At 40.3% G+C, this 15770-nt stretch overlaps 1 protein-coding gene across 2 annotated transcripts in view; it reads right to left on the minus strand.

The window, feature by feature from the left end:
• PEX2 (peroxisomal biogenesis factor 2) overlaps positions 1 to 14812 on the minus strand; it is a 299967-nt gene extending 285155 nt beyond the window's left edge. The window contains exons 1-2 of one of the 2 annotated variants that reach the window (XM_044065827.1): positions 14467 to 14812; positions 7868 to 8003 (exon numbers count right to left, since the gene is read on the minus strand). The gene's annotated coding sequence lies outside the window, so the exon portion shown is untranslated. The remainder of the gene's footprint in view (positions 1 to 7867; positions 8004 to 14466) is intronic. The other variant, XM_044065828.1, reaches the window with a different exon arrangement.
• Between the last annotated feature and the right edge of the window lie 958 nt (positions 14813 to 15770).

Consider the following 15770-nt stretch of genomic DNA (forward strand, 5'->3'; position numbering starts at 1 on the left):
TTAATTTACTGGGGCAGGCTGTGTCTCCCGGAAAATTTGAGCTACCGTTGTTGAAGTGAACATTTTGTACTTCTTGAACATTCTGTACTAGCCGTGGGTTTGAGGTAATTTGTGATAAACATGTTTATCCTATATGTTTTTCATAGCCAACTGTCAACGGTCAGAAATGTAACAAAAAGTTGTTCTGCTTGCAGTATAAAAGTTGATGTCAGTAAACAAGTTGATCAGATTATTCCAGACTGGACATCTTGGCCAACATGCTGTGTAATCTGGTTAGCTGCTAATAAAGGAAAATTCATCACCTGAGGCAGATGCGACTCGTTTGAATTTTTTCTTCTGACACTTAGACAATGGAGGTAAAATAGCAATGGGGCGGTAGTTTGAAAAGTCATAGGAGTTGCCGCTTTGTGAAGAGGTATAGTATATGAGACTTTCCATAGTTGAGGGATGTAGGCTTCCTGTGTGGAGCGGTTGATAAGGGTCGAAGCAGGGTAAGCTAAGGATTCCGCTGCTATTTTTAGGAAGGTATACAATCAGCTGCAAGAGTGGTGGGTTTCAGTTTTAAGGAGAGTCTTTTAATTATCAAGGTGGGTACAGGTGAGAGTAAAGGAAGGTGTATTATCAGGACTTATGGTTGGGGTAGATGTAAAGCTATTCTTGGATAGTTGTGCAGATAATGACAGAACTGATTCTGTGAAGTGATGCTTAAATTGAGAAGCTATGTCATCATTATTAGTGATGGTGGTAGGAGCTGGAGTGGTAGTTTTGCTTGGTTTTAGTAGGGAGTTGATAACTTGCCAAAACTTTTGGGGATTTTTGGAGTGTTTGTCTTGGATACCTAGGAAGTAGTTTTGTTTATCAAATTTTGTTTGTTTTCTGGCCTGATTCCTAAGTTGTTGGTAGTTTGGTTTGGCTAGGCTAGTGTTATTATTTTCCCAGATTTATCCCTGGACTTACTCTTGTGCTCCTACTCAGCCATGGGGCATAGTAGGATTTAGCTCTAGTTTTTCTAATGGGAGTGACTGTATTAAGGACATTGGTAAAAGTACTGTTGAAGTAAATCAACTGCCTGGTCTAATTCTAGAGTTTGTAGTGGATCCCAGTTGCATTGTTTTAAAATACTGTTAAGAGTTTGTGGGTTTAATTTGTGGTCATCCCTGATTTGTCTATAAACTATGGGTTTGGGTATGTTTACACGTTTCTGAAGGAGGAATGTGGGGAGGTTATCACTAAGCTCATCTGTAGACAGCCTACTTGATAATTTTTGTTTGTGTGTGTCCCCTGAGATAAGTAGCCATTTTCTAAGAAGTAGTTTAAGTTTAATTATGTGTGCTAGTTCTGTATTAGATCTAGGTGATAAGTTTTCTACTGAAGAGTCGTGTGATGTGTGTTTTATATATGTGTAATATTGAGTTGTCATTAAATAATGTGGAACAGATCAGGAAATGCGTGTGATTGTATGTGTGGAAATGTGTTGTGTGAAAGGTATTGTTGTTTAATGGTGTGTTAGTATGTTCATAGGTAGGTACTAGGCTATCGGCCCTAGGGCCTATACAAGCCTAGCCAAAACGGTACCCTGGCTTTTGCCACCCAAGATTTTTCTTGAAGAGTGCTAATGAGGAGATTTGTTTGATATAGATAGGTAGTTTGTTCCAGAGTATGGGAAGTCTCTGGGATAGGAATCTATCCCTCCAGCATGTTCTGTTTATTGTGGTGACAAGGTTTAGGTCTCTAGAGCATGTAGCTCGGAGGGATTGGGATTTCTTTAAGTATATATGGATGTAATGTAGGCTAGTGTGGTGAGAGTTATTAGTAGGAGTGGTAGCATGCCTCACATGATTTGTGTAGGTAAGGCTCGAGTATCGGAAGTATTGTGGGTTGAAAAATGGGGTAGGTATTATGGGGTGGTCCCTAGATACCTTGTGTGCTTATTGGGTGGGGAGTTAGAGCATCCATCCAACAACACCCCCAACTGAGGTAGTTGATGGGTGTAGGGGGTGGTCAGGTGATAAGGGGTTAGATTAACTGTAGATGTAGTGGGGGCGGGTGTCAAATGCGGGCAGTGTAGAGGAGTGGAGTAAGCTGAGTGCAGCGAGGCTAACGGAGCAGGGCCCAGCCAGACCGCGAGACTACAGAAACAATCTGTATGTGCTGTTCAGGGCTGAACAGTAGTACAGAGTTAGTGGGTAAGATTCAAAATAGTGCTTATCCGAAATACACGTTTGTTTGTCCCTTTAATTTAAAATTTTGGCTACAAGGCTATTGGGAAGCCTAATGTGATTTTGCTACTGCTGCGAGCTCCCGAGCAGTGCATTACAATACACTTTCTCAACCTAGATATGATAAATACAAGAGTATTAACCCTGTCTCCTTTAGTGTCTGAACTTTATCAATACAAAATATTCAGACTGCAAGAGGTTTCAGAAGTTATAAGCTGCAGTCTCTTGGCATTGCAAGCCTTTCAAAGGGGGTAAGGAATAACTTGAGCATCCACATAACTGCATTTAAATAGACTGTAAGAATGTCTATTTAAATGCATTTCTGTGGACATTCAAGTTATTCTGAAGAAGTTCATAGGTTCATAGATTAGTACCAAGATAACTGTCCTTGCGAGCCATTTTAAGCCTAGCCAATTGACCCTTGTGAGACACAAACCCTGCACCTTTGTGCTTGCAAAGCAAACACACCTTAACCATTAGGCCACCCTCCCAACCTCTTATTATTATTAAAAGAATGTAAGTGCTTAAGAGACCCTTGTTGTTTTTTGATTATAATTAATTTAAGCTAATGCTTTATTCTGCTATAAGTTATAGTTTTGCGTTTTTTTTTTTTTTTTTTTTTTTTTTTTTTTTAAGGGTTGAGCATGAGTTGTGAGTTACAAAGCCATGTTTCAGTTACTGTTAAAGCTTCCTCACTAATTTTTTGGTGGTGTGCCACATTGTCAGATGTACAAATGAGTGTGAAGTCATCTGCATACTGTATTAAGGAGGCCTGTTGTCTGGAGGGTGTTGGTGAGAATGTTGAAGTGGAGGGGATCAAGCATAGAGCCTTGTGCTACCTCAGTGGTAACTGGGAGGTATGGAGAGAGGGTGGGTGCCATTTTACTGAAGGATACCTATTGGGCAGGTAGCTTTTGAACCATAGAAGGGTGGGCAGAGAGACCTAATGAGGATGTTTGAAGTAGAAATTTGCTGTGACAAACTGTGTCGAAGGCTTTAGACAAGTACAGAAATATTGAGAAGACTAGTTCACTGTTATCTCTGGCTTTATTGAAACTATATATATAGGTTAGAAGTGCAGTGTTAGTACTATGGAAGGGATGGAAGTCATTTTGTGTGCAGTGTTAGTACTATGGGTGGGGGATAGGCATTCTTCCTGCAGTAGATAGTTTAGCAGTTGTTTTTGGATACATTTTTCAAGTTCTTTGGTGTGGGGGGATAAGATTGCTATAGGTCTAAAGTTAGTAATATTTGTTATTTCCTCCTTTGTGCAGAGGGGTAATGTGTCACTTTTTTCCAGAGAGAGGGAACATGGGATTCCTGGACTGACAACTTTATAAGGATTGAGACAGGGTAGCCAATGCTATCAGCTGCTATTTTAAGTTATTCACTTGGAAGGTCATCGGCTGAAGTAGAGCATGGTTTAAGTAGTTTTATATAAGATGTGGGCATGTGGTTTGAAGGTGAAAGTGGGAGTGGTAATACGTGGCTGTTGGGCAGTGTTAGGATTAGATGTTGGGGAATCCGTGGTTAGAAATGCTATACTGCTTATGAAATAAGAGTTGAATTGTATTGTGGTTTCAGTGGGTGGCTGTGGTGATGCAGTGGTTAGCATGGTCACCTCACAGCAAGAGTTCTCTTATTCAATTCTCGGCTGGGATCCCTTCTGCGCGCAGTCTGCATGTCCTCCCTGTGGCCACGTGGGTTTCCTCTGGGTGCTCCGGTTTCCTCCCACGTTCCAAAGACATGCAGTAGGTTGATTGGACACTAAATTGGTCATAGGTGAGAGTGTGTGTGCAAGTGAGTGGTACAAATGAACTACTGTGGCAGGGCTAGCCACCCGGCGGTGTAAACCGTGGCTCGAGATGATTGTCATTGCTGAAGTGACATTCCAACCCCTTGTGCAAAAATGGGAAAATGGGTTGAGGATGGATGGATGAATGGATTTTGGTTTCAAGTGATGAGTTATTGGGGAGGGGTTAGGGTTAAATTTATGTCTGGAATGCAAGATTTCTTTAATGGCCGTCCAGAATTTTTTAGGGCTGTTTGCTATTATTTTGAAAGTATATTATATTATAGTATAGCTTTTGTCTTCATGAATTTGCTTTTTAGTACAATTGTGAAACATTCTGAAGTTTTCAAGATGGTGTGGTGTGTGATATTTTTGTTATTCTTTTCCATGAATTTTCTCTATCATGCATTAGCATTCTACTCTTTTTGGGTAGTCAAATTACTTTATTTGTTTTTAGTATCTTCCTTCTAGGAGGTGCAAGGCTATTTAGGATATATAGGAAAGTTGTATTGAATTTTATAAACATGCAGTTTAAGTGAATGTGTGAGATGCCTGGTTGTACTGATTGGCAGATATCATCTGAGACAGTCACACATTGTACCCGAGGTGGTGGATTTGCTAGGGTCCGGTACTAGGATCCAGTGTAATAGTGATGTCTTGACATTGTGTGTGAGGCTATTAATTAGTTGTGTGAAACCAAACAAGTTCAAGCTAGATGTAGCCGAGTTAACGTCCAACCAACTGCCATTCACATCACGTAGTAGTTTTATTTCTTGTGGAATTGTTACAAATATCCAATGTAGGATATCTTCCGGAATAGATGTATTGTAGATTTGTATATTCACCAAAAATCAGGTGTAGCAATGCATGTGGCTTGCACCCCTGTTTATGCTAATCTTGTATTGGCATATTGGGAAGAGAACTTTCTCATGCAGTCTGGGTTCCTTAAATAGAATTTTTACTGCGGGTACTTGGATGATATATGCATTTTTTGGACAGCTACATTACAGAAGTTAGAAGAATTTATGTGCTTCCTTGGAAATACAACAGAATGTTCTTTTAGAGAAAGATGGGGTCAATCACAAATTTACTTCTAGGATTTTTAGAAAGCCCACTTATTCTAACACTTTTTATTACATTTTACTAGCCGTCACCCTTTCAATCAGAAGAAAGCAATTATAAAAGGATTGTTAAGGACAGCTCGAATGGCCTCACAGCTAGAGTTTTTTTTATGAAGAAACAGAAAAATTAACAATCATGCTGCTTGCCACAGGTTATCCTGCCAAGCTGATAACTGAAGATTATACAGATGCAACAAAGTAAATGGTAGAAAAGAGTTTACAAACTGTTGCTACATCGTATAAACACATAATTGAATAGCATCAAGAAAAATGATAGCAGAGCATTCATTACCACATATAGTGCACATTGAATGCAAATTATGAATATAAAAAAAAAACGAACTGGAATATTTTTAAAGTAGACAATATGTTCAGTGTCTTGGGGCATATGTTGTTTATAAAAAACACAGGAACTTTTAAGGGCCTGTTAAAAGTATGTGCCTCATTGAGTTCTAACAACAAAGGTGCTTACCAAAGGCACTTTAAAATGTAGAAGGTGTTCTTATTGTAAATCTATCATGGAAGAGGACAAACTTGTAATTAATGGTGAAGAATAGGTCAATAGGAAAATTTACTGCAACTGTATTTCTATGAGAGTTGTATATGTTGCAAAGTCCCTGGCATGTTCAGCTTTCTATATTGGGAAGACAGTAAGAAAGCCAAATTTATGAACAGTGTTATGACATTGAGAAACAAAAAGGAAAAATTGCTTTGGGCAACCTTTGGGGACAACCCTGATCATTGTTTCAAGTTCTGGGTGTTAGATTCTGTTTTTTAGACCCAAGAGGTGGCCCATGAAATTTGAAACTTAGTGCTTTAGAATTAAAGTGGCAGCTCTTAACAGCTGGAGACAACTACCTGGCTTGAATGATACAGTTTGTACAGACAGCATTTTAAAATTGAAACAACTAGAATTTTAATTCATTTGTCTTTCCAACACTTTATATATAGGTAAAATAATATTTTTTAGGCTACACATTTTTAACGTCAAATGTTAAAGTTTAGATGTGCATACAAAGTGCTTTGTCTTTAATTTCATTCAGTTGTTTTAAAAGCTCTGATGTCTCATCCAAGCTAGTTAAACTAGTATTTAAGGAATGTATTTTAAGGTTTATACTATTCTGATTAAGTCCTTGATTGTCTTGGACGAAAGTGCTTAAATTGATTGTGTTTTGATTGTTTTATTAAACTTTAGTATCAATCTTCTGGTTCCTGTGCCTGGATTTATTACTACCATCACCTTTGCACCTCAATTTATCCAGCTTTCAACTGGCAACTTTGCTGAATTCTGCTGTGCTTTGCTGTGCTTCTTGGTGGGCTGGTTCTTAAGAATTTTTGTTGGTTATATAGTTGTATTGTTGTCAGGAAGGGTGTAAGGAACAAGTAATACATAGCTGTTTATAATTGTTTAATTTCAGGAAAGGTATAAGAAGTTCTGCTGAATTAAATTTTGGTACTGCTTTATTGTAAAGGGGGAATGTGGTAGTTGCTGGGAATTATAAAAGCAATACTACCACTTTTCCTCTTTATACAGTCTTTACAGATGATGATATAGCTGGGAGGTATACATTAGGAGTTGTTTATGCTGGGTTTGAATCAAGTTTCAGTTACAATGAGAATATCAGGCTTATGTTAGGTGATCCAGGCATGTAGTTTGGCAATTTTATTTCTTATGCTTCTAACATTTATATCAGCAAAAGTTAGATTGCCATGGTTGAAGGTTGACTGTTGTAGGGTTAGAGAAGTGTGTGGAAGAGAATTGTCTTGATGTTCACTGTGATAGATTGGGCCAGGTCTAGAGTGAATGTCTTCTCTTAGAAGGATTTTATTATATTGGAGAATTATTGATATTTGTTTTTTGGGAAGTATTTTTTTTTTTTTACACCAAACTGTTTTGGTTTGAGTTTTGAAATGGAGTTATTAAATCAGTCTATATTTGAAGTATAGGTGAGGAGCATCATTAAATAGGTTTGATGCAATGTGTGTGCATTTCTGATGTGTTTGTGTGTAGTAAAGCTGCTTGAACAGAACCCATGAATGTTCACCTGTTTTATACTGACCAGATGAGCGACAGTCACGTACTATATAAGCACATTGTTAATGTTACACCTTTGTCTTTATTTTATTTTCACTTCATCCAGAATTATTGTGCCAAGACTTTGGGGGGGGGGGGGTGAGAATTCTGCAGAATGTACCGATATCTTAATGCATGGTAATGCAAACACTGTTTTGCTATCTAAGTTTATAGTAATGTTTTAAACTACCCCTGATGTTACATCTTGTTCCGCAGTTACTTTTGGCTGTTTGAATTATGCTGAGAAGTTAGGAGGTTGATGGGGCCTGCGAGAATGTGCACAATATCCAGAAGCTTTTTGTTTTTTCTTCCACAAAACTGGGATCATGAGACATGCTGCTGCAAAATCTTATTTTAGCATTGTTATTAGTTTATAAGCCCAGTATTTAAAATCCCTATTGTAATGCCCTTGTCTTGTGGTAGTTTTGCTTCATCCAGTCTTAGGGCAATGTTTAAAACTCCCTTGTTATGGCTATATTCTGTGTTTGGCTTGCCTAGAATTATTAAGTTTATAAGTTAGGAGGTGAGATTCAAGATGGCCGCCAGATGAGAAGCATATACTTCTGCCTGCTCCAAAACTAGATATCAATCTAATCAAATCACTGTTGCTACTATATAAATAGACCAGGGAAAAATTCCAAATATCATAAAAAGACTCAACTCTACTTATCTGCACTTTTTTTTCTTTCCAAAGAACAACGAACGGCTCTGATCCAATAACTTAACTTTCAAATACTGTAGCACAGTGGTGAATCTGGATACATGTGCTTGGGCCTGCCAGACTGGGAATAAGATACCTAAACAAATAAATACAAAAACAAAACCAATCAAAATGGAACAAATGAAATCTCAAACTAGTAAGACCAGACTTTCTCTCATCAGCTCTCCGGAAAAGGAGTCATCTTCCAAAAGACAAAAAACAAACAAAATTACACCCAGAAGCTAACAAACAAACTCAGAAAGTCAAAACTGACCAACCATTCACAATGGAAGACTTCAAGGAGGCCCTTCTTCCCCTTCAAACAGAAATACAAGCTTTTTCTACAAAGCTAACATCTTTTGAAAATACTCTAGACCACATGATGGCAAGGATGGAGCAAAATGAAGCCAAAACATCAAACAACGAAATGAAAATACAAAAATTACAACACGCAGGTGCAGAGAGAGACACCATAATTGCAAAAATGAATCAGAAAATCATTGATCTGGAAGCAAGAGCAAGACGAAATAATATATTGATTAGAGGCATTCCTGAGAAATACGAACAATCACAGCTCCCTGGAGTCGCAAAAGAAATCATTGACTTAGTAATAGACAATAAAGACCTGTCTAAAATAACAAATCGAGAAAATACACAGGGCGTTAAGAAAAGCTCAAACTTCTGAAACTCTTAGACAAGTCTAGGTCAGGCTATTAAACTCCGACCAAGCACAATCTATAATTCTTAATGCAAAAAAAAAAAGAAATATATTTCCTGGAATAGCTACAAAATCTCAATAGCACAAGACTTACCTCTCCCAATAAAACAGTCAAGACAAGCTCTATCCCCTTTCTGTAGGTATCTGATAAACAAAAACATTAAAAACATTAAAACAAAAAAATAATCCTTGTTTTCCCGCCTCTCCTCGACTAGTTTAAACCAGTATACAGGCATTGCTGTATTCTGGGCTGTGGTGTAGTTCCTGTGTTGTCCATTACCTTACTTGGATAGAAGGAAGTTTCTTTGCTCACCAGTGGGAGTGGGGAGCCTTGAGCAGCCTACCTGTCCCTGTAGGAAGTGACCTCAGCACAAGAAATTGTAGTAATTGGTTGTTTTGGACCATTTCTAGCTCTTTTGTAGTTCACTGTTTAAAATCCGCCTCTGGGCGTTTTTTTTTTCTGGCTATACTGCTCAGACAAGCTCCTCGTGGTTCTGCAGAGTGGTCCTAGCAGCAGGGAACTCAGAAAAGCGACTACTTTCTAGATTTAAGTATCTTTGCTTTTTTTCCACTTGGAATAGCTTCTGTAGCTTTCCCTGGACTAGCTTGAACTGTTTAACTGTTTGCTGCATTATTTTAAAATCTGCACTTAAAGTTACATTTTAGTCGAATTTGATCGAAAGTTTGTTTGTTTGTTGCCCACTAAAGTGTGCTAGCCTGTGTAACTAATTTATCACTGTTTCTGCATTTTGTGTGTGTTTCTACCAAAAAAAACAAAAAAATAATCCTTGTTTTCCCGCATCTCCTCGACTAGTTTAGACCAGTTTACAGGCATTGCTGTATTCTGGGCTGTGGTGTAGTTCCTGTGTTGTCCATTACCTTACTTGGATAGAAGGAAGTTTCTTTGCTCACCAGTGGGAGTGGGGAGCCTTGAGCAGCCTACCTGTCCCTGTAGGAAGTGACCTCAGCACAAGAAGCTGTAGTAATTGGTTGTTTTGGACCATTTCTAGCTCTTTTGTAGTTCACTGTTTAAAATCCGCGTTTGCACGCATAGTGCAGCGCCGGTTAAACTTTTTCTGGCTCCGCCAAGTCTGTTCTTCAAATTTTCCCTTAAGGAAGCTCTACTCATAGTATAACCAGACTACTCACTATATTATAATCCTAGCACTTGTTCTCAATACTTCTATACTAAGTAAGCAGCTCGTACTAAGTAAAGCACTACATCTACTTACCACCCCTGTGAATATCCACTTCCCTTAAAGGTACAGCACTCTTGTACTGTTCTAGCATGTCGAGTGGTAGATTACTGGCGTCGTCTCCAATTCAGCTGGTCAATCTGGGTATCTTGAGACAATGCTACAATTGTCTCATGTACACAGACAACCCTCTCCTCCTCCCAACAAACACAAATACATGTGAGAGATGCAACTATATAGCCAAACTGGAGGCTGAACTCTCTCAACTCAGGGCTGGCATGACCAGACAGGAGGAGATGGCGACCACACACACAACAATCCCAGTCCCACATAGACCTACCACAACTGCAAACCAAACACATAAAAACACAAAGACATACTCGGAGGCTCTAATAAAAAAACTTACCAAAACAACAGAGGCTCCCAAAGCAGACATCCAAAAATCCACCACCTCAAAACAAAACACATGCAACACATACTTCAATACATCAGTGTGTCAATCAATCACAGCCCTTAAGGCCAAACACCTTGCCTGATACACTGGTAATAGGTGACTCTATAGTCAGACACACTGATGTCCCGCTGACCAGGCTGAACAAGGAGAAGGTGACTGTGAGCTGCCTATCGGGAGCTAGGATCCGCCACATAACACACGCACTCAAGTCACTCCAAAGCAAGTACAAATATGACTCCGTCATTGTCCATGCTGGTGTGAATGACCTGAGACGTACCTCCCTGGACTACATGAAGAGAGACAGAGGAGCTCTCAGATTATGTAGCCCAGGCTGGTATGACCCTGACCCTGAGCAGCATCTTGCCCTCACCAAGAATGATACCACAATACAAAGACAAGATGATCAGCTTTAACAATTGGCTCAAGTACTGGTGTCATTCTAAGGGGATCCAATGTCTGTCTGCCTGGGATGACATGTTGGACAAGCCATGCTGCTTCGCAAGGGATGGCTTACACCTGTCACCACTGGGCTTCCGGATATTGGCTAGGGCTCTTGCCACCCCCATAGTGCCTTTTTTAGGCAAGGCTCAAAAGACAAACCCACCTCCTAAGAAAACAAAAATGGAAAAAAACTAAGGGTAATGCTGCTCAACGCCAGAAGTCTAAATCTCAAGATGCAGGCACTTGATGCACTCCTCAGCATGGAGAACATAGACGTCTGTGCAGTAACTGAAACCTGGTTCAAGGCTCCTGAGAGCACCCCAGCGCTACCAGGCTATACCTCGTATCATGCTTTTTGGCCCCAAAACCCGGGCTGAACCACAAAGGGAGGGGGAGTGTCCATATTCATCAAGGACACCCACACCTCCAGGTTAGTAGCAACACATGAAGCATCAGAGACCATACAGGTGCAACTAACCATAGGCAAAACTGCTATACAACTGGTAGCATGTTACAGACCACCCTCCCAATCTCAAGAACCCCACTCAGCCTTCCTGAAGACATTGTAGGATATGAATGTATCACAAAATACCATCATACTGGGAGACTTCAACTACCCAAACATAGATTGGGTACATTATTCTAGCCCTAATACCCTAGCCCAAAGGTTCCTGGAATTCATAAATTCAAATGCACTGGAACTAGTCACCTCTCCCACTAGGGGAGATAATATACTAGACCTGATCATCACAAACATTGGGACAAAATGCTCCACACCGGAAGTATACCCTTCACTAGTGAGATCTGACCACAAACTAATCACCCTGAACATACATATCCCACCTCCACCCCCAGCACAAAAGACCACAGTGAAAAACTTCTCAAAAGCAGACTTCACTCTCCTTAAGACTGAGATGGTATCCTTAAGACTGAGATGGTATCCTTTAAGCCCACTGTGCCAGTGGACACCACATCCCACAATGCCAAATCCTTCACAAATGCTTTCTATGGACATCTCCAAGAATGCACGGGTCATGCAATCCCAAACAAATCCAAGTCCCTCTCCACCAAAGGTAAGCGTCCTGTCTGGTGGACCTCAGCCATAAACAAATTGTATAACAAAAGAAGGAAGCTACTGCACGTCAGAGCAAAATCCCATGAAGGGAAGCCATCTCTGATCAACATTAGCAGAAAACTACATTCTCTCATAAAAACATCCAAGGCCAACTTTGAGAGAAAAATCGCTAAGGACACTAAAGATAACCACAAAGCCTTCTTCAGCTATGTTCGAAGCCTGGGCGGAAACCCTCAGATATGCTCAGAGTTGGTTCAAAACAACAAAAAATACACTGAACCCACAGATATTGACAACATTCTGGCTGACAGGTTCAGTGCAAATTTCTCCCCTCCTTCACCCCCAAAAGAAGAAATACTTATCCCAGCTGAATGTAATCTCCCTGTCATCTCAGATGTCCAAGTGAGAACCGCCCTAAACAAAGCAAAAAACACAGCATCAATGGGACCTGACGGTATCCCGAGTTGCGTGAACTCCAAGAGGAGCTAAACCCACACATAAAAATGCTATTTAACCTTAGCCTTGCTTCGGAATATGTACCTGAACACTGGCATAGCAACAGTGGTCCCACTCCACAAGGGGGGGTGCCTCTACACACCCTGGAAACTACCGCCCCATAAGCTTAACTAGCCTGGTCTGCAAAGCTATGGAAAGAATCATTATGGAACTCATAAACAGAGACATAGGGGACATACAGACACTTGACCCCACCCAGTTCGGCTTTGTAAAGGGCAGATCCTGCCTTTTAAACCTGGTTGACTTTTTCAAAACAGTCACTAGAGCCATTGATGAGGGCAAAGCAGTCCATACAGCATACCTGGACTTGGCTAAGGCCTTCGACACAATACCCCACTCAAGCACCATAGAGAAGCTCAACAGCTTAAAAGTAAACCCTTATGTCACTAGATGGGTTGCAAACTGGCTAAAGGACAGAACCCATAAAGTTAAAATCGCTGGAGCAATGTCAGACTCAAAGCCAGTCACAAGTGGTGTCCCACAGGGATCTGTCCTGGAACCCCTCTTGTTCGGCATTTATTTCTTAGATGTTAAAGCAATCATGGGAGGGCTGTGGCTGACAAAGTTCGCAGATGACTGCAAACTAGGCGCCATAGTCGATACACCAGCCGACACACACATCCTACAAAAAGGCCTCACAGAAACGGACAACTGGTGCCGGAATCACGGCCTTAAACTAAATGCCAAAAAATGTATAGTCATCCCCTTTGGGAAAAACAAAGTACCCACAAATTATCACAGACTGCAACCGACTGAGTACGGAAAAAGTAATCAGAGACCTAGGGACCCAAGTCGACAGCGACCTCTCATTTGACACCCACGTTGCCAAAGTGGTTAGAAAAACATTCTACCTTGCACACCTCATCATGAAGAGATTCACATCCAGATCCAAGGATGTCATTGTACCCCTATATTCCTCCCTCATCAGACCCATGATTGAGTACAATGCCCCATTTGGTATGTACCTCACCCGGCATTTGCAACAGCTGGAGAGACCACAAAAGTACCTCACCAAGAGGATCAAGGGTCTCCAACATATGTCTTATTCTGCCAGACTTTAAACTTCAGCTCTATTCAGTAGCATACCGCCTGCTCAGAGGTGATCTCTGCCTGACGTACAAGGCCATGTCCAATCAGGATCTGATGGACATGCTCCATCTCAAAAAATCCAAATCCATCAGGACCACGAGAGCTAAAGACTTAAACCTCGGCACAAGTATGAATAGGACATGCTGGAGGGATAGATTCATAACCCAGAGGCTTCCCATGCTTTGGAACAAGATCCCAGTTAGTATTAGGCAGAGCCCCTCACTGACTCTCTTCAAGAGAAATCTTGATTAGTGGATGGGAGATCGTAAGTTTACCCCAGGGGTCACATCTGTGTCACTACTAGACAAGGGCACAGTAAACTAATTCTATTATATAAGGGGACCTTCTTTGTGTCACTACTAGACAGAGGCACAGTATTCTAAATTTATTCTGTACATTTTTTGTACCATTTCATGGGGTGGCAAAAGCCGCATCACTATGGCTAGGCTTACAAATGCCCCAGGGCAGATAGCCTAGTACTATACTATGAAACACCCGGCGACTCTTTGCTTTCAACATAAAACAGTTAGCTATTCTGTTAAATCTGTTCAAGAAGCCAAATCATCACCCTCAAATATAGATTAAAGGTAACCCTCCTAAAATAACTCTTGTTTGTAAAAGACTGCCTGCTACACAAAACCACGTTTCTAGCTGTAAATAGTGAAACCACGTCCGGGTCATGATGCTGCGTTAACTTCCCAAAAGCATAGCTTCAAAGGAAACAAATTAAACAACCTCAAAAATCTGCCAAAAAGATAGAGGGAATGGAGAAACATCTCCTCACCCCTCATGCACAAATAACAACAAAACCAAAACAAAATATGTATAACTGTCGCATACGAGAAATATGTCTACTCCATTTACAAATTTAAACGAGGTGACAAGCTTTATATGAAGAAGATCTATACCTATACAAGATAAATTACACAAGAAAAAGCCCAACACGCAAGATTTCATTCCTGATGGAAGAGAGATGCGAGACTGGAGAGAAACAAGATGAAATAGTCTCATAAACAACAATCCACCAAGCGTATTGGAGGTCGAACGACGTAACACAAAAGTTGTTCTCACCTGATGCCAGCTACTTAACATCGGAGACATTGTCGTCTCAGTCCACAAAGCAAGTTAAGGATCTTCCAAAACAGAACACACATGACATGTCCGAAAGAGAATCAACTCTTTTTCTTTCTTTTTCTCTTTTCTTTCTCTCTTCTGCTCCTCTCTTCTTTTCCCCTTTTCTCTTCTTCTTCCTATCCTCTCAGTGTCTGCTACGATAGATTGTAATCGACCCAACCTCCAAAAAATTGAACTGATAAACTTCACAGATTCCTGGAAAGCGAAAAACAACTCAGAATTTCAACCAACGTGAATGCGCAGAGACACAACCCAGTCTGCCTGGATGACCCAAATACGTAACGAAAGGTCAATGGGCGGAGCCTACTTACAAATTTCTGCAGGGATAGCTGTATCTCGCACAAACACAGCATGATCGACGCTACTATTGAGATATCCATTGCTCATAAAGATAAGGAGCTCTTCCCAAGCCCCAGATGTAATAGTTTAGCACTAACACAATCCAACCAACTTCATGAATATCGCAAATATAGCGCTTTTTAAGTTTTAAACGGATGCTAAAGCTTTCCAGCCTCAAACACCAGAGGCTACACTGATCAATCAATTATTGCTATGTAACCACAGCCTAAACGCAAAAGAGGCACTTCGCAACCCTTAAGATCAGTCAAGTTTTAGACAACCATTCAGACACTATATAACCAAATATCAAACGAAGAGAGAGGAGTTATTAGGGAAGGAATAATTCAAAATTGTTCATGTACATCTACATTAGCAAACACAGAAGATTTACACATGAAAGTAAATTACCTATTGGATACTATTATTTCTCCTTCATTAATAGAAAGTCCCAGTGAACTAAAATCAACTCAATACTTGCATTATATCCCTGACACTTCTGCTCCATTGTATTACCGTAACACATGGCACAATTACTCATATCTCTGACTATCAATATCTCAGTGCAATAAAATTAAGGAGTAAAGGAAATGCACCATTTCTGCACTGAGTTTCATTTACTTCTTACAACAGATACCAAAGCCCTTGCTCCAACACCTCTTCCACGTTAATCTCTAGCAAATATCTTACAACATAAAGGTTCCTGGAATTCATAAATTCAAATGCACTGGAACAACTAGTCACCTCTCCCACTAGGGGAGATAATATACTAGACCTGATCATCACAAACATGGGGACAAAATGCTCCACACCAGAAGTATACCCCTCACTAGTGAGATCTGACCATAAACTAATCACGCTGGATATACATATCCCACCTCCACCCCCACCACAAAAGACCACAG

Source organism: Protopterus annectens, chromosome 3.part0, assembly GCF_019279795.1.
Source record: "Protopterus annectens isolate FY-2018-M chromosome 3.part0, PAN1.0, whole genome shotgun sequence".
In the NCBI taxonomy this organism is placed as follows: Eukaryota; Metazoa; Chordata; order Ceratodontiformes; family Protopteridae; genus Protopterus; species Protopterus annectens.